At 41.7% G+C, this 22,312-nt stretch overlaps 1 non-coding gene across 1 annotated transcript; it reads right to left on the bottom strand.

Annotated features, from left to right (window-relative positions):
* Positions 1–377: 377 nt before the first annotated feature.
* Positions 378–510, bottom strand: LOC119931957. Its single transcript, XR_005452251.1, has one exon. It is a non-coding gene; the product is annotated as a small nucleolar RNA SNORA7 (small nucleolar RNA).
* Positions 511–22,312: the final 21,802 nt, after the last annotated feature.

Raw genomic sequence — 22,312 nt, 5'->3', positions numbered from 1 at the left:
AAGCAACTGGAGATGATCCAGTTGATGTTTTCCTCTTATTTAACACCAAAGCAATATGGTTTTGACTTTTCAAGTTTAGATTTAGATTTTTAAATTTAAAGTCTCAGTTACTTTCTTGTAAAATTTCCTGCAATATCAAATTGGGGTAAGAGACTTGTCTTATGCCGTCTAGTCGTCTCTGACCCATAGCAACACCATGGACACATCATTCCTGGAACTCCCCAACTCCAACTGCAATCGTTCTGGTAATGTATCCATTGACTTTCCTTGATAAAAATATGGACATGGTTTACCATTGCCTCCTTCCACGCAGTCAACTTGAGTATTCACCCTCAACTCTCTCCCATGCTGCTGCTACCCTGTACAGGTGAATTTTGACTTGTAGCAGATTGCCTTCCACTCACTAGCCACTGCCCAAGCTAGGAATGGAAATGCCTCTGCTTGATTCTCCCTCTCATAGTCGAGACTGGTAGAGTACTGGAAACTCTCCAGATGTGACCCTGAGAAGGGTCTCTGGACCTAACATATGAATACCTTGTCCCTTTTATGTAATGTTGATAATAATAATATTTAAGTCCTTACTATGTGCCAAGCACTGAGCTATGCCCTGGAGTAAATACAAGATAATCAAACCAAACACAGTCCTGTCTTGGGGCTCACAGACTAAGAGAACGTACCTATCTATTTTAAGTATGAGGAAACTGAGGAATGGATGTTAAGTGATAAGCTAAGAGCCCCGTGATAGGGACTCTGTCTGACCTAATTAATTTGTACCTACCCCAGCAATTAGAATGGTACTTGACACTTAACACTTTACAAATACCATTTTTTTAAAAAGTGACTTGTTCAGTGTCACACAGCAGGCAAGTTGCAGAACTGGGATTCAGAGTCAATTGTTAGCAGAGTTTGTTCCTTTCTGAGAATCCTGTTCCCACTATTGGGGATAAAATACTGAATTGGCTGGACCATCAATTTGGCCCTATATATATATTTTTAATGTCTTGATGTAGGTGATTATAGCTAAGTTTCCAGGAGAGATGAGCACTCAGATTGCGGGGTTGGTGCTGGGAAATCCCAGCCCTTGGATTAGGATGAGGTTACATGAGGAATATCCAGTTCCCTTGAAGTAGGGTTATCTCCCAGAAGCCACATTTCCTGGAATGTGTTTATCAATCCAGAGGTTAGTACTGAATTTTGGCTTTCCCAAATCAATTAGTAGTGAGATTCAGTAGTTCTAAATCATTGGGTTCTTTTCCTGAAACCTCCAACTGAAACCTTTAGTTATGCCATGAAGGGAGCATGTGGCCTAGTGGATAGAGAGTCAGAGGACCAAGGTTCTAATCCAGGCTCTGCCTCTCATCTGTGGTGTTACCTTAGGCAAGTTACTCAAATTGCCCTAATTTCCTCATCTGTGAGATGTGGATTGAATCCTACTCCCTTCTCCTTGGACTGTGAAGAGATAGGGGACCAGAACTGTGTCCAACCTGATTATCCTGTAGCTACCCCAGTGCTTAGTACGGTGCTGGGCACATGAGGCACTTAACAAATACCACTATTATTATTATTGCTTATTAACCACCTACTCAACTCTGATAGAATATGCAAATCACAAAAGGAGATCATTCCTTTAAGTCTTTAAATATAAATAAATCTTCAAAGGAACGGAATGTTGCTGCAGCATAGCCTCAAGAGCATTTGACTAAATAATTCAAAGATCTTCGGAGAATAGTGGAGAGCAGAAAGCACTGAAAATGGGGAAAAATAATTTTAGAGGATTTTGCCTTGTTCTTTGAAATCTGAGAGTTAAGGAGAGAAAATTCAAAAGATTTTCATTCAGGTTCAAAGCTGATGCTGCTCTAGAAGCCTGAAGTAGTCTGCTCATAAAGCCATTAAGGAAACGAGACACTAAAATTTTCCTGCATTCTATCAGGTGGGAAAAATCTTAATGTCATGTTTTGAGTTGTTCCCTGGTTTTGTGTCTCTCAAACTAATGGAAAATGTACAGGAATGGGAATGAGAAGACTGGGTTCAAATCCTGATTCCACCACTTGTCTGTTGGGTGACCTTGGGCAAATAACTTAACTTTTCTTTGCCTCAGTTTCTTCATCGGTAAAATGAGGATAAAGATTTTTTCCCTCCCTCTAAAACTGTGACCCTGGGTGGGACAGAGTCTGTGTCCAACCTGATTAACTTGTATCCACCCCAGTGCTTAGAACAGTCCTTGACATAATAAGGGCTTAATAAATGCCATAATAATAATAATAATAATGGAGTATTTCCATTATTATTATTAGAAAGAGGGACTGTCTCCAGTCTCTGGACTGCAAGCTCTGGTATGCAGGGAATGTGTCTACCAACCCGGTGGAATTGTACAGTGCTCTGCACACAGTAAGAACTCAATAAATATGATTATTATTATTACAATAGCATTAGTAGGTACAATCCCTGCTCTCAAGATGTTTAAAATCTAGAAAGTCTGACACTAAAATCAATTACAGGTAGGGGAGAGCAAAGGGTTTAAAATATATACATAAATTCAATCTGGGAGTGCAACTCCCCAAGTTCAGTGGGAGTGATGGGAAATATTTGAGGATGATTACACTTTTGTCATAGTTGGTTGAACTCAGGACTACCAAAGGGGTTAAATAATGGTGTATGGACTAAGAACACTGAATGGAGGCCTTAAAGTTCATCATCACTGGTATTTATTGAGCACTTGCTGTATGCAGAGCACTGTACTAAGCACTTGAGAGAGCTGTTCCCTGAATCTCAACTGGATGTGACAGGCTGTAAAGATTATTTCTACTGGAACCCACTGAGGTTAGAAGCCGTGTTGCTATTCTGAGGGGCCCTGGTTAATAGGGATGTCAGTTTAGGACCAACTAGCTCAGACCTTTCTAGAGCCAGACAGCAGAGAAACCCCATAATAGTTTATGCCAGCAACTCTCCCCCCTTTCTTCTTGAACAAGGTGATGATGGAGGGGGAAGCGGGTGGCCTTTGAAAACCTGTGGCAACTCTTCAGCATTCTGTAGGTTGAACGAGAGCCTGTAAAGGTGACAGAACAGACTGAGAAGGATGAAGTTATCACTTTTTGTCAGGGTCCGAGTCCTGCTGTTGGTCCAGTGGGAAGAGCCCCGCTCTGGAGGTCAGGATGCTGGGTTCTAGTTCTGATTCTAATAAGAATAACAATAACAACAATAATAATAATAAATAATTATGGTACTCGTTAACACTATTCTAAGTGCTGGGATAGATACAAGTTAATCAGGTTGAACATGGTCCCTGTCCCACATGGGGCTCACACTCTTATCTCCATTTTACAGGTGAGGCAACTGAGGCACAGAGAAGTTAAGTGACTTGCCCAAGGCCATATAGCAGACACGTGGCAGAGCCAGAATTAGAACTCAGGTCCTTCAAGGTCCCAGGCTCATGTTCTATCCACTAAGCCATGCTGCTTCTTATATTCTGTATGAAGCTAGCTTACGTGGTGCAGCTACACTTTACATCGTACTACTCCCCTGCTTGCCTTCCCTCTGGTTACAGTCCACATCCCAGAGGGAACCTGACTGACAGATTCACGAGGGTGTGAGAAATGCTGCACAAACCACTAGCACTAGAATCAATTTCTCTGGGCAGCTTCTTGATCCTGAAGTCTCAGGACTGCGGCTCCTAGGTTTTTTCTCACAAGAGACTCTATCATCATCATCACCACCATTACCCCCAAAACCCAGCCATCGTTGTGGTGTGAGGGTCCACAGCGTGGCTCAATGGAAAGAGCACGGGCTTTGGAGTCAGAGGTCATGGGTTCAAATCCCAGCTCCCCCAATTGTCAGTTGTGTGACTTTGGGCAAATCACAACTTCTCTGTGCCTCAGTTCCTCATCTGTAAAATGGGGATTAAGACTGTGAGCTCCATGTGGGACAACCTGATCACCTTGTATCCCCCCAGTGCTTAGAACAGTGCTTTGTACATAAGAAGTGCTTAACAAATACCATCATTATTATTTATTATTTCAGTGATTTGTAGAAGTCTGTAGTTTGGTTTTGATCTGCATCAGCTTGTCTTTCTTAGTCTTGTTGTCCCATAACTGGTTAAACAGACTTCTTAGCTTCTTCTTTAGTACACATTATGGGCTTCAATAAGTTCCCCTTTTGTCAGGGTAGTGAGGCTTTGCATAGAGCTGTTTATGCATTGCTTGTTTTCCTGCAAGTGACTTTTGATCTTAGGCCCACTCTTATCCAACCCATTTGAGTATTTTCTTCTGGCAGCACCGATGGTCTTAAAGATCCTCAGAGTTTGGTCACATTGGTGGAGGTGTGTCTTGCTCAACAGGGCTGCTTTAGTAGTAAGTATTAGAATTTATTAAGTACCTACAGAGTGCAGAGTACTCTACTAATTGCTGTGAATTCAATTAGTTCCTATCCCTTGGGTGGGGGGGAGCTCACAATCTAAGAGTCAAAGTGAGGAGTTAGGGACTGGAGACAGGCTCATCAGGGATGATGAAACAATAAACCACAACACAGACAAATACATAAAACATCAAAGTAAAATTCCCTTTAATGGTTCTTCCTTCCTCCGGAGTTCGCCATTCAGCAACTGGGCTGGTTTGGATGCAACTTTGAGCTACGTGAGCTTTATTGTTAGTGAATATTTGGAATGCATGAGCGATGATCAACCCAGAATGGGATGCCCTGCTTAACAGAGGGTCTCTTGGCTGGAAGATGTTAGAATCGATAAGGTATCATTCCTTAGCTCTTGGGTGAATCTCAAAAGCCGTTCTTTTATTTGCTAAGAAAATAACTCTACTGGTGATTTTAAGATGCTGCTTGTTCATTGCTGTTTCTCCAGATGTCAACATCACTGTGCACGGGTATTGAAATCTCCAGCGAGAATCAGCTTATCAGTGTTACGAGAGATTTTGAATCCCAGTGCATAAAAACTAATTAGAAGAATAATAAAATAGTCACTATTAGAAAATTTAAGAGGACTAATCATATAATTTCCACATCTTTACATCACGACTCATCACTTCAGTGTCAAAACTGACCAAATTGGGGACACTCAAAATCGGGTTTGGAGAACACAAGAGGATGTCTTGTAGGGGACATTGCTCTCTGGTGGATAGATAGTCCCGTCCTTGATGTCTGTGGTTCTGTGAATTGTCCCTTTGAAGTCTTAATCTAATGTCTATGTGGCTTTGATGCAACCTGGAAGGCACTAAATGACCTGTATGCCTTTTTGCTGGTCTACAAAATTACCACCAACACAAGGGAGCTGACCCAGCTTTGAAGGCCTCTCTTGTTTTCTCTAATTCCATCCAGAAAACATGTTATTTGCTCCAGCGGATATTGCAAATACGACGTATTAGAAAAATTAAAGGGTACTACAAGCTAGTGTTCCTAGCGGTCAGTTTAACTGAGGAATGAAGCAATTTGAGAAGTGTGTTTGATTTTCATGGACTGCAGCTCTCTAGGGATGCTGTTAGGCAATTTAACACTCCCCTCCTTGGCCCGCCCCTGCCTCCACCCAGCTACTTTGGGCTCTTTCTAAATCTTTACAGGGTCTTATCTCACTCAGATACCTAGATACCTCCCAAATTTCCACAACAGGAGACAAAAATGCTGTCCCTTCATTAGCACACAGTGGCTCTGGTTTCATCCCATTACTCATTTTCCTCTCAGGATGTCAATGGTGAGTGAGAGGAGCAGTTGCTTTAAATCATTATAGAACAGGGTTTCCCTGGAGCCAGTGGCTAAGGAATTGCACCTCCCGGTTCTTGTCAGAATGGGCTTCACCCCTTTCCAAAGCTGCAGGAGAATTTACTCTAAACTCTTCCTTGATGTCCCGCTTTTCCTAGTTAGTGAGTTAAATTTTCTATTTAAAGATTACTTTTATCTCCTCCACCCCCACTCCCCATTCAATCTGGTTCTGATTACTGGTTACTGCCACCCGCAGACTAACAAACTTATAGCAGCTGTGCTGCAGGAAATCACCTCGAATTCAACCCTGATGTTGCAGGGATGTCTTTAGTTAACTTAAATAGGCTTTTAACATTCATTTTTTTTTGTGTGCAAAATACCTATCATTAATTCTGACTTGAGAGATCAAACAGTTAACAATGTGTTGATCCAAGCTTACTTTCAAATGATGTATTGTATCATTTCTGAGAGTTATGAGGGGTTGATACTTTCTTTTACTAATGCATCAGAGTCGATAAGTGAGCGGGCAAACCGATGTCCTGGGGAAGGAAGCTATTAACAGTTACACTCCGACTGTTCTGAGGACCGGATTGCGTCATGCCTCTTGGTTTTATTGAATGCTCACTTTTTTCAAGCAAAGGAAATGAGTTCCTAAAATCCATCGCTTTGAGCAGCATCCTCAGCGGTGTAATGAAAAAAATGACCTACGTCTTTTTGAATCATTTAGCCTTCTCCCCGATGGCATGTTATGGGGCTGGTGGCCATTTTCTTCCCAGCTTCTTCTCCTTCTTGTTGACAGCCCATCCTCCTGGGAAAGCCACTGGCCCGTAGGGTAAAAAATCAAGAAATGCTCCAATTTCTCTAGGGGTGGTACGTCAAAAGCAAACCTGCGTGACTGCGTTTGGAATTTTCTCTCATTGGAGTTAGCTAGTTACCCATCAGCGTAACTGCTCCTTAGTAAAATTGGGAGAGGGAGAGACAGAGAGGAGGGAGATGTTCCTAAGGTACGCTTGGACCAGAAAATTCAATGGCAAGCCAAAATGATTCCAAGAACAAGCCATCTGCTTCAGTGAAAATCCTTTCTGGCAGAGTTGTATGTGAGTTGGGCATGTTGAGTGATTTATGGGGCCATTAAACATATACTAAATCAATCTCTATTTTTTAAAAAAGTCCTTAAACGAGCCCCTCAAGCTTGAATTTTCAACCCGGGACCTGATGTAGCCCAGCAAATGGTCATTGGTAATTTGGGAAATGTAACCCGAGCTCAGTCAGTCAATTTGGATATGATATCTTTAATGTTCCATGAATCTTGCAAAATGTGTATCCAATTAACCACTACTGAAGGGCCTTATTTATAAAATAATACTTTTGTGGTCAGGTTGCACTTTTTCCATTCCTTTTTGGTGCACAGGACTCAAGTTGCAGATTGCGTATGTGATTAATAGAGACAAACATCAGTTTGATGCTGGCATCTAATGACTTGTGGGTGGAGTTTAGGACAAGTAGATTTCCATATGGAAATCAAATATAGTACCTCCTTAGGACCCTATCCTGAGGAATTATGAATTTTAAGTGATTGAAAGAAGATCCAGTAGGTGGGATTAGCTCTGGTACAGTATTAGTTGAGAATCAGAGCAGCTCACTGCTGAGAGCTGATAGAGACATAGATCAGGTGGCAGTTGGCCCTGCAATGGCTAATTGGGGAAGGAATCTAAAGAATTCATGGTACATGCAACTCTGCGCCTTTGTCCACAGAAGAATATGTCTTCATTTTAAAGTCATTTTATTCATCTGCGTTCTTCGTGCATGTTGTGTCTATTAAGCTTGGAAGAACAGCTCTTCACCATATGATTTTCCTTTGTCTTTAATGAGGAGGCCAAAAGTCAGGTGGGCTCTCACAGGCTTTCAGATCTGGAACTGTTTTCAGAGAGAAGGAGGATGGGAACTGGGCTCTCTTGAGGCTCAAAACAGCCCCACACAGTAAGTGGTTTGGAGTGGGATGAGGTCAAAGGTGAAAAAGCTAGAATTCAGAGGCACAATGAGAAGAGTCACTGTTATTTTTAAGCCTCAGCATTCTGGTTCCATTCAAATGTAGCAGAAGAGATGTTGCATGAATTGGTGACCGTCTCCCGTTGTCTGCATACAAGCACAGAATTCATAAGGAAACAAATCAAGAGATCCTTGTTTCATTCTTTTTTCTAAAATGGGAATGCCAGACTAAACACAATCACAGTTATCAGACCATATTGTTATAATGTATGGACAGATTCCTTGCACAGGATCTTGGAGTTGAAATTCCTTGGCCCAAGGAACTGGGAAACTATAGGGCCAAATATTTTTCCTGTTTTACTCAATGAGGATTCTGCCAATAACCTAGCATTAAGTGTGGTGCTGATTATGCAATGTGCTTCTGAAAATTCAGTTCAGTACTGAGAAAGATGCAGCATTCAATGAATGGCATTTATTGAGTGCCTCTTGGGTTCAGAGCCTGGCATTGAGCATCTGGGTGAGTGCAGTAGAATAAAAACAATAATAATAATAAAGGTATTTGTTAACTATATGCCAAGCACTGTTCTAAGTGCTAGAGTAGGTACAAAGTAATCAGGTTGTCCCACATGGGGCCCACAGTCCTAATCCCCATTTTACAGATGAGGTAATTAAGGCCTAGAGAAGTAAAGTGACTTGCCCAAGGTCACACAGCAGACAGTGGCGGATCTGGGATTAGAACCCACGACCTATGACTCCCAAGCCCATGCTCTTGCCACTAGGCCTGTCCTCAGAGATCTTATAATCCAGTAACTTTGGCTATGATGTTTGAATTCTTCCCTAGATTTATGACACTGACAGAGGAAAGAGTTTAGGACTGGGAGCTAGGAGTCAAAGGACCTGGATTCTAATTCAGCCTCTGCCCCTTGCCTGCTGAGGGACTCTGAGCAAGTTACTTAGTATCTTTGTACCTCACTTTCTTCAAGTGTTAAATGGGTATCATTTCTTTTTTTTTCCTCCCACCCACCTAAACTGTGAGCCCCATGGGGAATAGGGACAGTGTCCTATTTGAGTACTGTCTAATTGTGCCAGTGCTTATCACAGTGCTTGTCACAAAATAAGCACTTAATAGATATCACTATTGTTAGCATTATTATTATTATTATTCCATTTTGACGATTCAGAGCAAAGGTAGAAAACGAAGAGACCTCAGGGATTTTGACATTGCCTAGCTCTAGACCCTTGTCAATGCCTAAACTGAGGTTTCCTATAACACTCACTCTTCAGGGACTTTTAGTCTGTCTAATGGAGAGTAGGAAACTGCACAATTTTCTGAAAGTGTGACTCTCTCAAGACATCACAGGCAGTGATGAAATGGAAACCTGTTCAGCTTGAAGTAGTTGCTAGATAATACCCCACCCAGTGTATTTTCCAAAATTACAGGACATATGTGAAGACACAGATAAGTTGAATGGAATGGCATACTAATTAAAAATAAATACCACTAGGTTGAGGTAGTTGGGTCTTCCTGTAACTCCAAATATAATTTTATTTTTTTAAAAGTTTTTTGGGGGGCAAAATGCTTACAATAACTCAGTCCTATTTGGTGGTTTTGTTTGTGTGAAAGGAACCATGTGACTAGAATATTTTGTTTGCAAAGAGGTGTCACCTGGGTATATGAGTTATTCAGTGTATGACCAGCCAGAAATTTGGGTGGCAATAGCACTCTACAGCAAATGCCTGCTTAATTTTTCATATTGTTCACTCAGGGTGCTCGATGTCTCTGGACTGAGTTAGTACAACAGATGTGCCGCGTAATCTCAACTCATGCTATCCGAACTCTGCGTGCCTTTCCAATGCTTCTACAGCTACCTTCATTTCTGGGGACATTCCTGGCATTGGTCCACTCAACCAACTCCCATCCTGCATGATGACTTTCATGTGAACTCCCAGCCTGCAGGTCTGTCTGCCAGTGTCCCCATAGGTCAGCAGCAGGTTAAGGGTCAGAGCGTGGGCTTGCAAAGTTGTAAATACTGATCAGGTGAAAGTGCTCATTATAAATAAGAGCACAAGAAATGCCATTAATGGGCCCCACTAAAGTCCTTTCTCCCTTGTATTCTGTTTCCAAGAGGGCAACAGGGATGTTTGGAGGAATCATATATTGGTTGCCATTCTTGAAACTGATTTTTTATATTCTCTTCTAAATAATTCATTTTGGATTATCTCCTTAAACCCTTTCTGAATGTACTGATCATTTCTGCTTTTCCAAGCACACTTACCATTTTTCATTCCACTCACCCTTCTTTATAAGGTCTTTTCCTGGAGTTTATCCTGATCTTTGTGGTATTTCACCACCTGGGACAGCTTAGTGTTATCTGCAAACTTTTAGATTTCACTACTCAGTCCCTCTTCTGCCTCATTTACAAAGCTGTTAAAACCAATCCTAGCACTGATCCCTGGGAACACAACCATCTACATTTCTACACTTGGAAAAGTTGCTACTTTTCACAAGCCTTTGTTTCCTATCTCTCAGTCAGTCTTCTGTACATGGCCAAACCTTTCTATAATTACTGAATTTTTTAGAAGCACTTGTTGTGGAACTTTGTCAAAGGTCATTTGACAATCTAAATGTATTATGACTCCTGATATTTCACCGCCCCCCTGCAACTTGTTTATCATTGTCTTTGTCTTTTTATATTTTTGTTCATCTTTCCTTCTGCCTCCATCAGTCGATGGTATTTAATGAGCACTTACTGGATGCAGGGCATTGTAATAAGTGCTTAGGAGAGCACGATACAGTTGGCTGACACTATCCTTGCCCTTGCAGATGTTAAACTAAATTAAAGGTAAGGGAAGCAACTGAGTGTAAGGCTATACGTAAGTGCTGTGTCGATCGCCTATCTCTTCCCCGACTTATTCCTAGATTGTGAACCTCTTGGGTGTCAGGAATCATTCCTACATTCCATCCATGCACTTCTTTCCTAGCAGTTAGTACAATGCTTTGCACATTGGAAGTGCTTAATAAATACTACTACAGTGATTACCGCCCTTTCAAAAGATTCCAGGAGAATGGTGAAACTGATTAGGAGTGCATAATTGTCCTTCAATTGTTGTTACGCTCACCATGGACAGGGAATGTGCCTGTTATATTGTAATAATAATTAATAATTGTGATATTTGTTAAGCACTTCCAATGAGCCAGGCATTTTACAAAGCACTGTGGTAGATAGAAGCAAATTGAGTTGGATATTATCCCTGTCCCGCATGGAGCTCACAGTCTTAATTCCCATTTTACAGATGAGGTAATTAGGAGATAGAGAAGTAAAGTGGCTTGCCCAAGTTCACACAACAGAGAAGCGGCAGAGCCAGGATTAGAACTCAGGTCCTTCTGACTCCTAGGCCTGTGCTCTATCCACTAGGCAAAACTGCTTCTACTCTCCCAAGTGCTTAGTATAGTGTGCTCAATAAATATGATTGATTATTGAGTGCTTACTTTATGAAGAGCACTGTACTAAGCTTTTAGAAGAGTACAATAAAACAGAGTTGGTAGATATATTCCCTGTCCGCAAGGAGCTTACAGTCTCGAGGGGAACTCAGGTTGTGTTTTCCTAAGTGCTCACTGAGTCTACACTTAATCACTGATTGTACTAATTTGCCAGATACAAAAGTGAGAATTACCAGTCTGTAATTTCCAGGATCACTTCCAGAATGCTTTGATAGAGGGAAACCATACTGGCAATCTGCCACCAGTTTTTCAAATCAGTAATAATTTGTAACTTGCTTTGGAGTTCCTTAAGAACTCTTAGGTGAGTTCCACTACGACTGGATTTTTTTTTTTTTTTGCATTTTCTTTATCAATGTTCATCACAACTTGATTTAATTCCTCCAACCTATCTGGTACAAACAAAAACAACAACAAAAAACCCCTTGTGAGTAGAGATCTCCTTAAGACCATCCTTGGTAAAGACTGAACTAAATAAGGAACTAAGCCTCTCAATGGTCTCTTTTTATTTCTAACAAAGCTTGTATTGTCATCCTTTGTCCCATAGTGGTCAAGTTGACTGGCTGATTTCTTAGGTGATTTTTGGCCTTTGATATACAAAAAAAGAAGTATTATTACCATTGGCATTGCACTTAGATTTGTACCCTTTATTCACCCCACCTGTCAACCCTACAGCACACCTGTACAAATCTGTAATTTATTTTAATGACTGTCTTTCCTTCTAGACTGTAAGCTCCTTGTGGGCAGGGGACATGTTTACAACTCTGTTATACTCTCCGAAGAGTTTAGTACAGTGCTCTGCACTCAGTAAGCACTCAATAGATATAACTGATCGATTGATTGGCATGCCTTATGAGATGTTCACATTCTTTTTGGGCCTAGTTAATTTCCTGCTGGCCCCAGGTTTGACATTTCATATAGACATTTCACTCAGGTAAGCTTTCCATTTTTTGAGGAATGATCTTTTCCTGTGATGTCTTTTACCTTGCTGTTAACCATGTAGTGTTTCTGTTTGGTGGCTGAATTTTTTTTGTTCTGGGCTACTAGCTTTTCCTGGATTTATAAGAGGATGCCTTTAAACAGTAAATCTCTATTTCATATCTTTCCATTTCAGGTTCATTCTTATGTAAAATTAGTTTCTTTTCTTAAAATGAAATATCTTTGTTTAGGTTTGGTGGGGACCTCACCCCAGTAAGAATAAGTTTTATAAGTCACTATCTGTAAATTATTTTATTTTTCTCTATCTCCCCTATTAGACTGTAGGCTCTTTAAGGGCAGAGAACATGTATCTTGCTACTTTTGTAGAAACAGTGTGGGCTGATGGAAAGAGCAGGAGTCAGAGGACCTGGTTCCTAATTCCGGTTCTGCTACTTAGTTAATTAATTATGGTATTTGCTAAGCGCTTACTATGTGCCAGGCACTGATCTAAGGGCTGGGGTGGATGTAAGCAAATCACATTGGACACAGTTCCTGTCCCACACGGGGCTCACGGTCTCAATTCCCATTTTACAGATGAGGTAACTGAGGCACAGAGAAGTGAAGCAACTTCCCCAAGATCACACAGCAGACAAGTGACAGAGCTGGGTTTAGAACCCATGACCTTGACTCCCAGGCCCGTTTTCTAACCACTATACCTTGCTGCTTCTCTATTTGACTGCCACGTGAGTTTGATCAAGTCACTTAACTTCTCAGTGCCACAGAGCCCTCATCTGTAAAATGGGGTTCAAATTCCATTCTCCCTTCTACTTAGACTGTGAGTCCTATGTGGCACAGGGACTGTATCCAACTTAATTATGTTGTATCTAACCCAGGGTTTAGTAGAGTGCAAGGCACGTAGCCAGCACTTAATAAATGCCACCACAATTATTATTATTTTTTACTCTTTAATGTGCTTGGTTAGTGCCTAGACTCAGTAGTTGCTCTCTTCTAGTTCTTGGGGCAAGTTTGGACAGAATGAGCTTCAGACACCTTCTGTGACTGCACAATATTCTCCTGGACAAATGTTGGTTTACAGCTGGGTTAGATTTGCTCTATGTGGCAATGAGTCACAGATATTTCAAGGGAAAAGGAAAAGACATCTTCTCCCCAAATACACTTGCTTCATGCTGGCCCAGCCAGTAAATTGGATCAAATTCTCCCCAGCCCCCTCCATTTTTCTGAAGGAGCCATTACATTTAGTTTTCTCTGGTGTCAGCATTTGACCAGTTAAAGCTTCAAGCCAATAAGAGGCAGCTTAAGGTAAACTGTGTGGAGCTAGGCAGTGAGAGAGAAAATGAAGGCTAGAGATAGCCTTAATATGAATGCCGGAAGCTGTTCAGTTCAGAAAACCTTAAGAATCTAAGAAACAATAAGAATTAAAAGTCTTTTAACAGCCATGGCCCCACTAAAAAGAGGGAAACATTTTTTAAGGAAGTCATAGTTATATTTTATTGAGGTCTGAAGCCAAGATTTAAAATCTACTAAATCTAAGTATACCTATGTTATTATGTATATTTGAAACTCCCCAATATCGTTCTGGGCTGGTCCATTAAATCATGTGCTATACTCCTTTCTAAATTCCTTCAGACAGATGAGGAGATTCATGATGCAGCTAATCCACACCATAAGTCCTTTTTGCAGAATAGTTTCACTTTTCCAATTAGCCATTTTTTAAGATTAATTAATTCATTCATTCAATCATATTTATTGAGCGCTTACTGTGTGCAGAACACTGTACTAAGCACTTGGGAAGTACAAGTTGGCAACATATAGAGACAGTCCCTACCCAACAATGGGCTCACAGTCTAGAATTGGGAGACAGACAAAAGAACAAAACATGTAGACAGGTGTCAAAGTTGTCAGAATAAGTAGAATTAAAGCTATATGCATATCATTAACAAAATAAATAGAATAGTAAATATGTACAAGTAAAATAAATAGAGTAATAATTTAGATACAATGAAAAATCTACCACTTGGGAGAGATTTCATAGTAAATATTCATCCCTATTGCCAAAACATGCAAAACATTGTTTACTAAACTTGTGAAGAATTATGAGTTGAAATAAAAATAACTCAAGAATAAATGAAGAGTTCCTGGTTTTCCAATCAATCAGTAGTATTTATTGGGCACTTACTGTGTGCAGAGCACTGTACTAAGTGCTCGGGAGAGAACAATACAACAGAATTAGCAGACACGGTCCCTGCCCACAACTAGCTTACAGTCTAGAGACTGTTTCTCATAGAACAGCATGCCAGATGAGCAAAGGTAGAACCAGAATAAATAGTTCAGAAATGTTGATTGGTTCAGGAAAACGAAGGCAACAATGTGGACAGGGAATGTTCCTGTTAATTGTTATGTTGTACTCTCGTAAGCGCTTAGTACAGTGCTCTGCACACAGTAAGCATTCAATAAATAAGATTGAATGAATGACTGACCTGGTCTTATTAAGGATGGTGGACATAATTGATTGCATTTGTCTATGGAACAAAGGACTTAACTTCCTGATGCCTTGAAAACTTTTCCAATTACTCTACCAACTTCATATTGTTGTCATATGCTTTGCCCTGGTTTCAGGCCATCATTTTTGGAAAAATATACTGTATCTTGTATTTTCAAAAGAATTAGCCACCAGAAAATATTTTTTAATAAAACAAACAAATCTGTCCCTCTCTACCCAATTAAATGTGTTTTACCAAATGTCTTATATTTCTCAAGAAAAATGGAGACACTGGAGCAACTTACTGAGCTCTCCCATTGGAAAAGACATGCTCCAGTGACAAGGACATTCTCTGACTGGGAACAAATAATCTGACTAATTTTTACATGGAGAGCAGGATTGCAATGAAAGACTAAAATCATCTCAGAGGCAGTTTCAGAACAACAGCCAAAAAAAAAAAAAAAAACAAACCAAAAAAGCTATGAAATTGCTTTCCCAGAACCATAATTTAATGCATTTGTTTTTATTTTCTGGTAGGAGTAAAATTGACCCTATAAAACTAACAGTTTATCTTCAGGAATTGGAACACATTGACTTCACTAACTCTACTTGGGTGATCAAAAGATAATGTTAGCAAGGAAACATAAACACCTTTTAGGTCACAGTTAGCAGAGACCCTTGCATTTGACAGTAATTAAGAGCCCATTGGCTTAAGGGAGTATAGCTAGCATATCACTGTAAAAACAAATACAATATTTACTCTGACTAGAGACTTCATCTAAAAAAATCCCAAGGCCTCTTGGTCTACCACCCGTCCTTCCCCTGCCCCTCACCCCCTTACCACACCAATAAAAGCTTGTATGCATCATGAAATCTGGGATCAAACCTATGGTTCTTGAGGCGGCAGGGGGTAGGGGGTAGGGGGTAGGGGTGAATGCCACTGGATCCACTTTTACTAAAAGATTTAACTGAAGCCTTGATACGCCACCTTTCCCCCCTTCTATTTATTCCTAAACCAGAGCAGCCATTATATTTAGAGTTGGATTTTCCTGGAATTCAGAGTTGGAAGTTGGGGTTACAAAATATGATTACTAAGGTAAAGTTACAGAGTGGTGATTAGTTAGCCCCAATTAAAATGCTGAGAGGGTCACTAAGACTTGTTTTCATCTATATCAGTTATTTGCGGGTTAGTGGACAGCTGTTCTCAATCTCCACTGCAAAGAAAACAAAGGGAAATACACTGCAGCAGGAGAACTTCCTTTCTGTAAGAACTGAAATGAAGGACCAGTTGTTTTTGTTGCCCCCATTTTGGGGATGTTCCCAATTAGAAGGGGCTGGAAAAAAAGTCCCCTTTAACCATTGAGCGGATACTCAGCCGCAGTTTAATTTTGGCCATCAAAGCTAGTACTATCCTAATTTAGCAAATAGGGCCTGGGTCTCAGGTGGCCTGAGTTCTAAATCTGCCTCTGCTACTGGCCCACTATGTGACCTTGGGCAAGTCACTTAATTCTCTGGGCTCAATTCCCTCATCTGTAAAATGGAGATTTAATACCTGTTCTCCCTGTACTTACAATGTGAGTACCATGTGGGGCCTGGTGATTTTGTGTCTAACCCAGTGAATAGAACAGTGCTTGGCACTTGACAAATACCATGATTACTACCGTTATTACCCTGTACTCCTTCCTTTCCCCACAGTCAATCTCTTCTCCTGACAAAACTGAAGACAGCCAAGGTGATGACCCCAACTCAGAAATAGCCATAATCCACAGTTCCTTTATTCCTTTTTCAGTGCTCAATATGGCTGGCCAGGGATGGGGATCTCACATTGGCTTTTTGAACCTCACAGGCCCTTCTAGGTGAACTTCATATTAGTGGTGTCTTCTTCAAATATGAAGGACAACTATACATACATATACACTGTAGTGTCCCAAGAGCTAATACAGTGTTCTGCATGCAGTAAGATTCAATAAATGCCATTGACTGATTGATGATATATATATTATGTATATACTATATACATCAATCAGTCAATGGCATTTATAGAATCTTACTGCGTGCAGAGCACTGTGTTAGCTCTTGGGATGCTACAATGTAACAGAGTTGGTAGACATGTACCCAGCCTACAAGAAGTCTATCATTCCATGAGGGAAAGTTTCTGTATTCCCAGGGGACGAATTGCTTTTCCAATCCTCTTTCACATCTACTCCAGGGCTAAAACTCCACCTGTAATTTATTTTAGTGTCTGTCTCCCCTGTTGGATTGTAAGCTCCTTGAGGGCAGGGATCATGTACTGTATTGTACTTCTACCCAACTTGCACACTTTAAGCCTCTCTAACACCAATAAGTAGCCCTGCTCTTGTTCCTTTCATTATAGAAAGCCTCTTGCTTATGCCTTTCCTCCAGTCCGGAACTCCCTTCACATCTGGCACACCACTCTCTCCCCATCTTCGAATAATAATAATAATAATAATAATAATAATAATAATAATAATAATAATAATAATAATAATAATAATTTTGGCATTTAAGTGCTTACTATGTGCAAAGCACTGTTCTAAGTGCTGGGGAGGATACAAGGTGATCAGGTTGTCCCACAGGGAGCTCATAGGCTTCATCCCCATTTTACAGATGAGGGAACTGAGGCCCAGAGAAGTTAAGTGACTTGCCCAAAGTCACACAGCTGACAAGTGGCAGAAGCAGGATTTGAACCCATGACCCCTGACTCCAAAGTCTGGGCTCTTTCCACTTAGCCATGCTGCTTCTCTGCCCCACTAAAATCACATCTCCTCCAGGAAACCTTCCCTAACTAATCTTTCATACCACATCCTGTTTTCTTCCTCACCACATCACCCATGCACTGGAGTCCATACCCCCCCCGCCCCCCCCCCCCCCCCCCACCCAGTGCTTATGTTCATATGTTTATACATAGTTGCTTGTAATTTATTTTAGTATCTGTCATTCCTTTCAGATTGCAAGCTCTTTGAAGTTAGGGATCATTTCTAACTCTATTGTATTCTCCCAAGTGCTTAGCACAGGATTCTGCACACAGTAAGCACTCAATTAATGCTGTTGGCTGCCCTCTTTCCCTTCCCCATGTGACCCCCCGCCACCTCACATACATACATACACATTTGCTGAAAGCAAGATGGTGGCCTTCCTTTGCTCCTCAGACAGCAGGTGTTTGCTCATTTCCCCGGAGACTGATAGCCTCATCAGTCATCTTCAGTAGAGCTCCGGAAACCAGGAAACCTCTAATTTAAGAAATGGGTCCCAGGAGAATCATTTTCTGGTTTGGTGTAAATACACGATCATCTGGGGGAAATGCTTTTGCTTTCTGGCTCAGGTAGCTTTTCTCCCCTTCTTATCAAGAAAAAGCACTTTGAAAAGGGTGAAATTACAGTCAACTTCCTTGGAAGGAAGGAAGGACACTCATGATTATAGGCTCCAGGACTATCTCTGCATCTGGAGAAACACATTTCTCCAAATGTTTACAGCTCAGCTTTCTCTCCTCCATCAGGCAGGTGCTACTCACTTCCAGGGCCTCGCTGGTGTGTGGGCAGCAGAGTTGAGATCATGGGCAAGCAAAGTAGGCTTTCTCTCACTCCGTTCCCTCTCTTACTGTCTTACAATTTCACAGCTTAAATGAACGTTCCTCAAGAACGTGGCAAGGGTAGCCAGGCCTGTGCCAAGAATATGTTTGTTTCCCCTACTGTGCCCTGAAGCAGGAGTTGTTGAACTAGGAGCCAGCAGGGGAGGGGTTTGGGGAACCATGAGAACCCGACTGGGGTGACAGGATGGATCCTAGAGTAGCATGAACCCAAACTTTAAGTGTGAACCTCTCTTTAGTGGGGCTTTCCCAGAGAGCAGAAGAATAAGAGTTTTGAGTCTGTCCCACTTGTTACACCTATGAGCCTGGCTCAGAAACTCTGATGTTAACTCTCTGTCTGATGGTATTTACAAGCCCAAATCCCATTCCCTCTCTTCACCTCCACTGTGACCCTCTCCAACCACAGGCAGCCTCCAGGCAGCTCTCAGCATCGAGGGAGACAGGTAGTGGATAATTGTGGTATTTGTTAAATGCTTACTATGTGCCAGGCACTGTGTTAAGTACTGAGGTAGATATAAAGTAATTGGGCTGGATAGAGTTCCTGGCCTATACAGGACTCACAGTCTTAATCCCACTTTACAGATGAGGTAACAGAGAAGTAAAGTGACTTCTCCAAGGTCACAAAGCAGACAAGTGGCAGAGACAGAAGGGGAACGCAGGCCCTTCTGTCCCAGGCCCATGCTCTATTCACTAGGCCACAATGCTTCTCTGGAGTGAGGGGAATGTCTGCTGACAGGAAGGATGGCACCTCAGCTAATAAGGAGGCTTGGGTGTAACTTTTGCCCATCCTCAACTTAGAAAAATGAATTCCACCCGTGGTAAATTGCAATGGCAAGTATTAGTAGCTAACCCCCTGGCTAATGACTACGGCTATTGTGTATGTAGCTATAACTCTATTTATTTTGATGATACTGACACCTGTTTTGTTCTGTTGTCTGTCTCCTCCTAAACTGTGAGCCCATTGCTGGGTAGGGACCATCTCTGTTGCTGATTTCTACTTCTCAAGCTCTTAGTACAGTGCTGTGCACACAGTAAGCGCTCAATAAATACGATTGAATGACTGAATGAATAATGATGCAGATTTCACTCAAGCGGTTGAGAAACCCATAGATTTGGCACAAACACAGCAAAATGTCGTTGGGATTTCCCAGTTTGCATTTGGTCCTTGTGTCTCTTCAGGTGGAACCCAAACCATCTCAGCACACGAGAGCCAGGTGACTCTAATTTAACTAGCATGAGGGTAGAAATGGTATGTCCTGAGAACAAGCCTTCCTGGAAGTCTGCAGGATTCCCTCTTGGATTTCCAGCCCTTGCTTTCTCTCTGTAGAGGAGAGAAGGCCCACTTGCATGATTGGCTTGCAAATGGTCATTCCTGACAGTTCTACCTCAGCACCCTCGGGCCCCACCTGTCTAGACTTGCTCCCGAAGGAGCCTGCCTCATTAAAAGGAGTGAAGTCATCTGTCCTGGCTTCCTCTCCACCCTGTAATCTCAGTAAGTATCTCTTCTTCCTACACCCCTGTAGGGCCACATCACTGCACTAATGAACCTCTCCCACCTCAACACTAAAGGCCAGAAGACTTCCTCATCACAATTTTTCTGTCCATGAATACTGAGGCCTAAAGACCCATTTTTTTTAAAAGAAAATTAAAAAGCACTTGTGCTTATCTCTCTGTACCCAAAATCTGCCTTTTGCAAGACTTCTAGGGGTTTTGTTGAGGTTTCCATCTCTGAACAATGAGCAGTGCAGCTTTTATGCCTTACTCCAACAAACGGTCTAGGGATTTGTTTGTTTTTTGATGGCATAAAGTGCTTACTATGTGCTAAGCACAGTTATAAGCACTGGGGTGGATGAAGGACAGTCCATGTTCTTCATGGGGCTTGTAGTCTTACTTCCCATTTTACAGATGAGGTAACTGAGGCACAGAGAAGTGAAGTGACTTGCCCAAGGTCATCCAGCAGACAAGTGGTGGAGCTGGGATTAGAACCCGGGTCCTTCTGACTCTCAGGCCCGTGTTCTCCCCACTAGACCACCCTGCTTCTTCCTCAATTCACTGTAATCAATTCCTTCATGCTTATCCTCGGGCCCAAAGTCTTTGAGATTGAACTGAGGCTCATCCTTGTTTATGAAAGGAAACTCCATGATCATCATGACTGAATATAGATTTTTTTTTAATATGATTTCTCCAACAGTCTCTTTCCTTCCCTCTCTCCTCCTTATTCCCTCTTCTGGGTCCTCTCTCACTCCAGTTTTCACTTTCTCTCCTGCATTCTCTCTTCAAATACTCCTCCTCTCTAAGGTTGTTTAACTTCTGGCCCTACCCTCATTCTTCCCAAGCCACCCCTACTAATGTGATAACTTCACTACTCGGCTCACAGATCCAAGACTTTCCCCGTCATCAGCTTCAGAAGTACTAGAGTCACTGCCAGGTCATTGGCTTGTGGACCCAGAAAAATCATTCTATTATTACAGAAATCTAAAGGGGAAATAACTTGCTACTTGAAGTTTTGAGACAAATAAGGGAAGCTTCATGGCCTCGTGGAAAGTGCACAGGCCCGGGAATAAGAGGACCTGGATTCTGATCCTGGCTCTGCCAATTGTCTTTATATGTAACCTGGGGCAAGTAACTGTGCCTCAGTTACCTCATCTGTAAAATGGGGAGTTAGACTTTGAACATCAAGTCAGACATGGACTATGTCCAACTTCAACATTTTGTATCTACACCAGTGCTTAGTACAGTGCCTGGCACATAGAAAGCACCTAACCAATACTATATAAAAAAGATTATGTGGCTTTGTAGAGGAGTGAGGGTATTAACTGTAAGAAATACCCTCCAACCTCCCACGCCTTTACTTTCAGGCTGACAACTAAAGTCCCCAAAGTGGAAAAAAAATCCAAAACAACCATTGCAAACTCTGCACAAACCCTACTCTGCAATCCCTGAAAAGAAGTCTGTTCCAGAGTAATTTTCAGCATGAATGCACACCTTGGGTCCCTCCCAGGCTGAGAAATCCAGGGAAGCTTCCAAACTTGGGGTGCGAATGCAGGCTTAGTAGTCACAGAGGCTGAATCCCTAATTACTTCTAGTCTCCAGAAAAGAGAGGCAGGCACCATGAGAAGCAATATTGCTCAGTGGAAAAAACTAGGAATCGGAGGACCTGGGTTCTAATCATCATTCCACCACTTGCATCCTGTGTGACCTTAGGCAAGTGACTTACCTTTTTTAGGCCTCAGTTTCCTCATTTCCTCATTTGTTCTCCCTCCTACTTGGACTATGAACCTTAAGTAGGATGGGGACTTGTCCGGCCTGATTATCTTGTATCTATCCCAGCATTTAGTATAGTCCTTGGCACATAGTAAGCACTTAACAAATACCACAATTATTATTACTGTTACTGGTTACAGGACACACATTTGACAGTGTTTCCTTTACTTCTGCAACCTGTGATTTCTCTCTTCCACTGCCTAGTTGTGTTTTGGTCCAGGGGATGAGAGGGTGGTAAGTGATTACTGTGAGTCCCAGAGCCAAAGTGAAACTGTGGGAGAAGCTGGCAAAGCCACGGGCAAGGTTCTGCTTGATGAGCTTCCCACCAGCATTTCTCTCTTTATTTACACAGCAGTAAATGAATGACCGGTTTGCAGTGGAGGACAAATTACACCATAAACCCAGGAGACTGTGAATTTAACCTTCACAGCTCAGAAGGTCGGCCCTTCCCTTCACACTTGGTGACATTCAAATAGCCACATAATGAAATACGTGCTACTGAGAGTGAACTGGAACTAAAGTGTCAACCGAGAGGCTGTGATTTGCTGAAGGGGCTCTTCTGTGCCGAGATAAATGGGACCAATTTACAAAGGGTCAAGAAATGAGAACTTCCAAGAGAATGAAACCCCTTCTAAATCCTCAACTAGCTTGGAAATCCGGCATCACTTTACAGACCACCTCCTCTTCATCTAGCTCAGAAATAGGAGCATGTGCAGGGAAAAAATGCAAGATTTTTTGATGTACTGACCAAATCACCAAAGAGGGATGCCCATTTCAGGGAATGTTTCTTGGATTTAAAGGTCACAAGAGAGTTTAAATATATCACAACTCCCCA

Source organism: Tachyglossus aculeatus, chromosome 8, assembly GCF_015852505.1.
Source record: "Tachyglossus aculeatus isolate mTacAcu1 chromosome 8, mTacAcu1.pri, whole genome shotgun sequence".
Classification (NCBI taxonomy): Eukaryota; Metazoa; Chordata; class Mammalia; order Monotremata; family Tachyglossidae; genus Tachyglossus; species Tachyglossus aculeatus.
The sequence above is the reverse complement of the archived record's forward strand: the minus strand, read 5'-3'. Positions and strand labels throughout refer to the sequence as shown.